The following is a 10,287-nucleotide window of genomic DNA, read 5'->3' as shown; positions in this document are numbered from 1 at the left end:
TTATTAAGATCAAAATACTTTTAACAAATTACTATTCATTATACTATTGACGGAGTATTAAGCTTTGCACGCACCATTGATGAAAATTAATACAACAAGCACCGACCATTTTTTTTTTGTGTGGTATATTTTGTATTGTTAAATCAATTATTATAAATTAAATTTAATTATTCTAACAGATGGATGTAAGGGATGCGTAATAAAAAAAAAATACATTTGATATAAGTTTAATTTTCAGTGATACGGAGCTAGATCTCCTTCTGACTTTTATATTTAATTTACATGCTTGTGTTAAAAAGACAACAATTTTAAGATATATTGTTTATACAGATAAATATATTGTATTCATACAACTAAAAGTTGACACTACAAACTATTAGATCTTATACCTTGTTTTAGATCTTATACCTTGTTTTCTCAACAAACTAGGAAAAATTATTCTCTAAATCATTTGCCGTTTTATATTTTTTATTCATATTAACAAATATTATTACTTAAATTCAGTTACTGAAATGTAAACCTGAGTTTGGATTTTAAATCTTGATATACAATATCAAATTAATAGATATAGGAATATATTTCATTATTTTTATTCAACCAAAAAGTTTTTCCTTTCATATATAGTAAGGTTTTGTTTTTTTAATTTCTCACAATACAAATATCATGTGCTATTAAATACGTGAATTTGAGACTATTTAAAATAATAAAAGAAATTACTTAAATCTAATAGACTAAACACTGATAAAGTATATCTAAAAAACATGTTGTAATGAATGAAAAATATAAAGCTTTTAGGTGGAAAACTGGTTAACCTACTCAGAATAAAAAGAAATGAGTGTAAAATCAAGTAATATGTGTACAGACTAAATAAAGTGCATTGTTTTTAATAATAAAAAAATGTAATTGATTTATACTGCGATAGGTACATTCCCTTACATCAATGAATGACTTGTTTTGGTCATGGTCAGCTGAGTCCTAATCAGTTTAAAATTAAATTTGATGTTTTTTCAAGAAAGCATGATTTGTTTTCTGACCAAAATATTCGATTAATTATAGTGCACTATAGTGCTCACATAATGGTATACTCAGTCAAATTTTGACATAATCTTAAACAGAGTTTGATCATATAAAAGATAACAAAACAAATGACCTAAACTTGCACCAAACATAGCACGATTCTTTGACCCGGAAATGTTTCAGTAACACCTACTTCATATTCTAGGGTTGTTTTTCTTTTGTCCTTTTTGTGTGTGAATTTTTTAGGGTTGAACTGATCGGTAAAAAGTGTATTATTGATTATTATTTATGGAAAGAATGAAGGAGCATGGAAGAGGAATTAGTCAACGGTCAGAAACGACCCATAAATTGTTTTTATTCTGTTTATAATTGAGAAACACTGTTGAAGCAAACATGGTTTCCTTGTCACCATTTTTTCCCAGCTCATCTAACCTTGTATTTAGCAGGGCATGGGCAAATTATGTCATGCCAAATTTACCCTTACAAACGTCCTTTTATACCCAAAAGTACTTTTTTTCTTCACGTAAAAAAATATAAAAATCACAGAATCTCCATGAAAATAGTATACTCATTATTCAACATTTGTACAATAATACTATTACATGCATCTATGTTTCCTTTGTAGAGTCTCAGTGTGTGAGCGTCATTTTAACGGTTGTTGAGATGTATATCTCAATCATGCTATGTACAACCCCACGATGGGACCTTAACTTTTTAAATTTTTAACTAATTTATGCTTTGATATATAATAATATGATTAGGGTTGTTGTTTTGTGTTGGCTACTCCCGAGAAATAGTGTGTTTGTATTCCCTTGGACGTGTTGTGGAGTGAGATAATGAATATAAAATAGAAGGTAGAGAGGTGTTGGATCCGATTGTTACACGAACAAAAGAAAACAAAAAACATCAAGGATTAAGAGATGTTATCATTAGGTTAAACTAATAATGTTCACCGTGTCACTACAATTAAGAGATGTAATGGGAAGTCAAGATTTTTATTTTTACTTCGTGTAAAAGGGGACAGCGACAAAAATCCACCAGCATATATATTTTGGGATAAGGATCGTATTTCGTCCTCAATATCCATCTATATTTTTTCATTTTTTTTATTGGCTGATTATAATTTTGGTCGTTTTCTTGAAATATTCTTTTTTTTTCTGAGAATTAAAAGGGAACAGGATATGGGAGATCATACTCTCCATCTTCTTGAATGCAATTGCCATCGTCATCTTTATGTGAAGCAATTATTACATGGATTAGGATAATGTAATTCACTTCATCTCCATCATATATATGATTATTTATCATCATAAATTAAAATATATATTAGTAATGAGAACACGTCCCATTTTGGTCCGTTCTTTAATTTATAAAAAATAGTTGATTGGCTCGACTTGCATAATAAATACGTGTTAATACTAGTGGAAAATAAGGTTTTAATATCTTGTGTTCGACATCAGAAAATTAAAAAAAAAAAACATCGTTATAATGATCATGACATTTTTTATAAATAAAAGTTTAATTAAAATGTTGGAATTTAAACTTTTTTAACCTCAATTGGTTATTGAATGTTGAAATTTTTAGTTTTCGATGTTGGATAAATTTTGTGAAAATCTTTGGTTATATACTTATGTATGATGTCAAATGTTCTAGTTTTAGATGTTAAAAGGTTATAAGACGTCGAAATATCATTTTTCAAACATTATATGTTAGTTAATTCATTAAAAATTTGAGTGGAAGGTTGAAAATTCATTCACTTTATCTTCGCTCGAAAACTTCTTCTCTGCTTAAACCTTTCTCAGACGAAGTTTTCGATGATCAACATATGTAATCTTTCTTTCATTTTATACAAATGCAAGTTGATTAACTATTTTATGTATGATTTTTGTTCGTTTTGATCAATTGGTTTTGTGCATAGGTACTCTTTGGAGCATATACATGTTCTCCTTTCTTCCTCATTGGTGGCAACACTTTATTTAGACAAACCTACCTTCAAGAAGGTTAGTTTTTGCTTTCGTTTTGAAGAAGGTTGAACTTGTTATTATTGATACTGGTGAACTTGTTTGTTGTATTGTTGACATTGATATTGTTGAACTTGGTTCATACACATTATACATCCAAACTTAGGGTAAAATTGATAGTATATATTCAAAACAACTCCAAATGACTTGAAATTTGTTTAAAGTACCAAAATATCATGAGAAGCTTCCACAATAAAATTTAGATGAAAATTCAAAGTCTAAGTATGTGAAATATTTTTGCAAAGTTGGAAAAAACAAAAAAATGACGAAAAAGAGAAAACGACATTTTTCTATCCAAAATCGATATATAATATTGTCAAATCGGCCAACCGAAGCAAATATTAAGTTTGTTTAAAGATCTGTCACAATTGACTTTCCAAATAAATTTTATACTTCACAGAGATCCAAAGTAACGGCTCCTGGTTTTTTTCTTTGAATATGAGTCCTAAGGAGTTGTAAAAAAAATTCCTAAACCAAAAATAATAACCATAACTTATCAAAACCAAAAATCATAAGTTAATACCACTACATTCACTATAACACCATTCACTTGTGATAGTTTTTGTTTATAATTTATATTTCATACTTCAGTTCTAGATATATAAAATGTCAAAACTGGATTACATTTGTTGGTTTTCTGATTTTTAAATCTCATAAAGTTGTAAAATTGAATCACTATTTATTAAAACAAAAAAATAGAGTTGATTAACATTGGAAAATGAAAAAAAAGATTCCAAGGTCAATCAACATTGCCTTTTTTTAGCTTCTAACATCAATTTAATGTCTTCCGATTAATGTCGATGTTCAAGGTTAAAAGCAACTACATTAAAAAAAATTTCACTAGTCTAACTTTGTAACTTATCTTACATAACATTTTATTTATGAATTTATAGGTTAGTTTATAGTCTATTTAAAAAATTATTTATTTTATAAACTTTTATTATAAAATACTAGAATGTAGAATTTTAATAACTTATTTTTATTTAATTGAATTAATAAAAGTAATAAATTTTATAAGTTTAAGTAATATTTTTAAATTTATAATTATATATAAGTTAGATTTTTAATTTACTTTATTTTTAATTATATAAGTTAAAATTATGATTTTTAATTACTATTTTTATAAGATTAATTTTTAGGTTTAATTAATATTTAATGAAATAGATAAAGCAAATAAATGAATCAAATTAATTATGAGAGAATAAATACACAAATATAAGTTAAAATATAAAGTAATTTAAATAGGTCAATGCATTTAGTTCATTCATTCGAGTAGATTAAATTAAATTATAAAATATTTTACTTATTAAAAACTTAATCAAATTAATTTAATATATGAAGTCAATCCCATATCAACATTAACTTGCATTAATACTCATAATTTAAAGATAATAATTTTTCTCTTACCAAAAAATAGTCAAATTTAAATTATTTAAAAATTTATGAAAAAACTCCCATTCAAGATAATAATTAATTTGTTTTTTTTTTTGCTTACCATCATTTAGCACTCTTGATAAAATTGGAAGCATCTTCACAAGTTTTACTCTTGGAAACGAACTGGTTCTCAATTAGTCACAATTAAAACTTTTGATATGAACCTTGCTTTGGGATTAAGTAAAGATGATAATTGTTTTAGGAAGTAAAACAAATAAACAGGGATTACGTGGTCATACATAAACCGACGATTAAGATTAAAGGATACTTAAACTGTAAAAATAGTCTGATAAAAAAAATGATTACATCTTGGGGGCAATTGAAGTGAGATTAGGGTAGAAATTATAAGGGGTGTGGTTGTCTCCTTGAGAAGAATACAAACCCTAGAAAGTCAAAAAGATGACATCCACTGCTTCCATTTAATCCAACAACTTACTTTCAATTACTTATTAACTCTTTTATTGTTGTTGTCTACTAGCCCTACACTATCCTTAATCTAGTACCCACCCGCGAATTTAATTAAAAGTGTTTGGTATCTGTCCTGTTGGATATGCCTGATTAAGTCTAAGAACAACTGTAATTATGATAAAGGTTCGCAAAGAGTGCAGAAAAAGAGAGATAACTCAGAAAAATGTTTATTTAATGGTCACTGTAGTTCACACAAAACATTAATGATTCAATGTTTCCACCTTTGTTCCTACCTAGTTTTAGGTTGCACAGGCTTAATCGACATGCCGACAAACCTTTCATGCAGTGTAATAATTAATCACCCCTTATTTCAAACCTAATTTTCTTATAATTAATCGTAATTCGTGACCAACTCATATCATGTTTCGATTGTAGCTTACCGACTACAGTGTTGCTCAATAAAAAACTCATTTTTTTACTCTTGTTTAAATCATTGGTTGAAATTTAAAAAAGTGTTATTGTGTTTTGTCTAACATAAATTTTAGGAAATGGTACTACCCATTCGACATTTAATCACCAATATTTTGATCCCGAGCCTTCCAAAAAAAAATTACCTAATATTATTGATTCCTGAACTTTCTAAAAATAACAAGTAATGCTATTTTGTTACATATTGTTTCTACTGTGAAAAATTGTTAGAAATTTTGCACTCTTTGAAAAAGTCAAATAAGTTAAATAAAAATATATTCCTAATTTTTAGAAGAATTTTATGTATTATTTAATTAATTAGGTTTAGTAGATATTTATCAAATCAGTTACAAATTCTGTAGTATAAATATTTATTGCTTATGCTCAATAAAATATATCAATTTCCCTTTCATTTTTTGTATACTTTAAAACCCAACAATTGGTATCAAGAGCATAAAGAATCTTACGGGATCTGTCATATAACTCACAAACACCTACAATCACAAAATAGCCACCACACATAAGATGGAATCTCAAACATCATTTACCACTGTTTCTGTACCTGTATTTGATGGACTAAACTATCAAATGTGGGCTGTCAAAATGGAAGCATATCTAGATGCTAACAATGTGTGGGAAGCGGTAGAAGAGAACTACGGAGTGTCTCCCTTGCCAGATAATCCTACAGTCACTCAAATGAAAAATCACAAAGAAAAGAGGCTTTGAAAATCCAAAGCCAAATCAATTTTGTTCACAGTCGTATCTCCAGTCATTTTCAATAGAATAATGACGTTAAAAACGACATATGAAATCTGGAAGTTTTTGAAGGAAGAATATGAAGGCAATGAGAGAATCAAAGGAATGCAAGCTTTGAATCTGGTTCGAGAACTTGAGATGCAGAAGATGAAAGATTCGGAGACTATTAAAGATTATGTGGACAAGCTTCTCGGCATTGCAAACAAAATACGTCTTCTTGGTACTGAGATTCCTGATTCTCGAATTGTTCAAAAAATACTTGTAACAATTCTAGAAAGATATGAAGCCACATTGACATCCTTGAAGAACTCAAAATATCTTTCTATTATTACCTTGACAGAACTTTTGACTGCACTTCAGGCTCCAGAACAAAGAAGACCCATGAGAGAAAAAGGTCATATTGAAGGGGCCAGGTAAATTTCTGAAAAAAAAGGGTAAGTCAGTAAGTTTCAACCACAAAAATGATAGTAAATCCTCTCATGTTTTTCCATCATGTCCTTTTTGTAAGAAAAACAATCATCCACATACAAAGTGTGGGTGGAGGCCAGATGTGAAATGCCATAACTGTGGACAATTAGGGCATGTGGAAAAAAATCTGCAAGTCATCAAAAACACAAGAGAATGTACAAGCTGTTGTTGAAGAGGGTGAAGAAGAAGAATTTTTTGTTGTTTCTAGCTTTGCTATTACAAGATCAACAGAAAGTTGACTAATTGATAGTGGTTGCACGAACCACATGACTTATGATCGAGAATTATTCAAAGATCTTGATGTAACCTACAACACAAATGTCAGAATTGGAAATGAAGCAAAAATAGCAGTGAAAGGCAAAGGAACCATTGCGATCAAAGGTTGCACAGGTTTGAAATTAATTACTGATGTTCTATACGTTCCTGAAATTGACCAAAACTTGTTGAGTGTTGGCCAACTTCTAGAGAAAGGCTATAAAGTTCTATTTGAAGATAAAACCTGCATGATTAAATATTCACATAGTAAAAAATTATTCAGAGTTCAAATATTTGAATTTGATTGATAAAGAGCAGTTTGTTGTGCACAAGGTTGAAGACAATATGCAGGTACAAGGGCTTCCCAAACTGGAAGGGAAAAATCACCCGTATGTGCAGCTTTGCAATATGGAAAACAAACGAGGTTGCCTTTTCCAAAAGACAAATCTTGGAGAGCAACAAACAAACTGTAGTTAGTACATACAGATGTCGGAGGACCTAAAAAAATCCTATCTCTGAATGGTAAGAAAGTATAGCTAGTGTCTGTTAAAGTTGGTTAAAGTCAAATTGAACTAGAAAAATTAGAGGAAGAAGAGCCGCCTAGGACAACTCTTCCCGAAGCAAAAGCTGAAAATGCGAAAAAGTCAATTGCGAAAGATTGTAAGGACATGAAGACTAAGCAAGAAATTGTGATCGGGACTTCCAAAAGTGAAGAAACTTTAGATGATATGGTCAAGGACGAAAGAACTTAGTGTATGCTGACTTTGAGTCAAGGAGGAGATTGTTAGAATTTTGTGACTCAAACAACATTTAGTTGAAGGAGTCAAATAAATTAAATAAAAATATATTCCTATCCTAATTTTTAGGAGGATTTTATGCGTTCTTTAATTAATTAGGTTTAGTAGATATTTCTCAAATCAGTTACAAATTTTGTAGTATAAATATTGATTGCTTATACTCAATAAAATATATCAGTTTCCCTTTCATTCTTTTGTCTCTTATACTTTAAAACCCAACAAAAGCCTATTGACTTAAAAATTAGTTTTTTTTATTTAAAAAAAATTCTCAATTGAGCTAAAACAAACTCATAAAGTTAACGAGCTAGATTGTAGATCTATTAAGATAATCCCAAATTATATTTTCTGACTTATTACAACTAAAAAGTTAATAGGTACATATATACGTTAACAAAGTCCACGAATATTTATTTAATTAACATATACTCACTTATTATTTTAGTTAAAGTAATATATTACCAAGTCATAGTGTAACCGAACACTAATGCAGAAAGGACTTTAGACGTCTGTTATTTTAGGCTTTTAACGTCTGATCTTTGTCCGACATCTATATGGGTGACGTTAATGAGACGTCGGACGCTCTAGGTCAGACGTCTCTATAGATGTCGGAGGTCAGACGTCTATATAGACGTCGGACCTGTATAGGTCAGACGTCTCTAAGGTGCTGCTGACTCATGGTGATTCGAGTTTACAACTTTATATTTTAGTTGAAGAGAATGTATTGTACATTTTTTTTATTGGATGGTTTTAAAAACGTAGTGGAGGGAATTGGAGGAGTACAAAACGCAAGAAATCGCTGCCAAATAAAGCCGCCCAAGGACAAGAGAATAACTGCACCAAAACCCAACGAAAATGCATTTTAATCGGTTAAAATGAAAGATAATGCATCAAAGAGTGATGTAATCGGTCGGAGTAAAATTAATTTAAAACGGTGCAAAAGTGAGAAAACGAACCTGAAAAGCGTAACTCGTAGAGAGAAAACGCGACAAAGATGATGAACAATGAGTATGCGAAACGGTTGTCTCGCGTTCACGGTGTTTTAATGCCGAAATTTAGACATCGGTTTCCCCAATAATAGACGTCTAAAGGGCTTTAGAAGTTGGAGTAATGGTGTCTAAATGGAGTCAAAAAGTGACTTTTTAAATTTTTGGGTTTAGGGTTTAGACGTTGGTTCCCCCAATTAACAGACGTCTAAAGTGCTTTAGAAGTCGGAGTGGCGGGATCGGACGTCTAAATGGAGTCAAAAAGTGACTTTTTAAATTTTTGAGTTTAGGGTTTAGACGCCGGTTCCCCCAATTAACAGACGTCTAAAATGCTTTAGAAGTCGGAGTGGCGGGATCGGATGTCTAAATGGAGTCAAAAAGTGACTTTTTAAATTTCTGGGTTTAGGGTTTAGACGTCGATTTCCGCAATTAACAGACGTCTAAAGTGTTTTAGAAGTCAGAGTGGCGGGATAGGACACCTAAATGGAGTCAAAAAGTGACTTTTTAAATTTCTGGGTTTAGGGTTTAGACGTCGGTTCCCCCAATTAACAGACGTCTAAATTGAATACAAAATTATTTTTTATTAACTTTTTCGTTTAGTTTTGGCGTCTAATTGGAGAAGCCGACGTATACGAGTATTTAGACGTCGGGCCCCCCAATTAACAGACGTCTAAATAGAATAAAAAATTATTTTTTATTAACTTTTTCGTTTAGTTTTGGCGTCTAATTGGGGGAGCCGACGTATATGAGTATTTAGACGTTGGGCCCTCCATAGCCAACATCTAAATAGTTGTTTTATTTACGTAAAATGTCACCGATCATTTTTTACGTTGGATATTCAAGAATCAAACGTATAAAGGGTGACGTTAAAATTATTTTCTATACTGGTGGAATTTAAGATAGTTTCTGATTATAAAATGTACGTAGACTAAACTAAATAAATATATTTTTTATTGAATTTCATTGTTTCAACAGTTTATAATAGTTTTAGGGTTAAATATGTTTTTAGTCCCTAAACTATTGGCCGTTTCTGGTTTTCGTCCCTCTTTCAAAATAAGGTACAATTTGGTCCTCATTCTTTTCAAAACTTTGGTTTTAGTCCTCGAAAACTAACACCGTTAAAAATTTGGTAGTTTTCGAGGTTAGTTTTCGAGGGCTAAAACTAAAGTTTCGAAAAGAATGAGGACCAAATTGTACCTTAGTTTGAAAGAAGGACGAAAACCAGAAACGGACAATAGTTTAAGGACTAAAAACATATTTAACCCATAGTTTTATATTAACTTAGTTTTGACCGAATAGAAACAGACAAGCCAAACTATGACATGACTTGTTTTTGTCACATTAGTTCATTCCATTAAATCAGTAAAAGAGAAAAAAAAAGAAGTAAAAATACATATACCATACATAATAAATTTATAATATGCTAAAAACTAAATTTTTAAATAATGTATAAGTAAATACTTAGATTTTGTGTACTAATTTACCAAGTGGTTGATTAGCATTAAATAATAGTTAATCAAAATTGAAATTTAACTAAAGTTAATATTAAAATAAATTATTAGCAACATTATTTGTCGATAAAGTTTTTATTAAAATTTCTATTTATTCAATAATATTTTTAAAGTATTTATCATGTTTTTTTCTTTCATATTTTCTTAATCAAAGTTCATCTTACCTAAT

Source organism: Vigna umbellata, chromosome 9 (genome assembly GCF_029865625.1).
Source record: "Vigna umbellata cultivar VRB3 chromosome 9, Vumbellata_1.0, whole genome shotgun sequence".
In the NCBI taxonomy this organism is placed as follows: Eukaryota; Viridiplantae; Streptophyta; class Magnoliopsida; order Fabales; family Fabaceae; genus Vigna; species Vigna umbellata.
Note: the sequence above shows the minus strand (reverse complement) of the source record.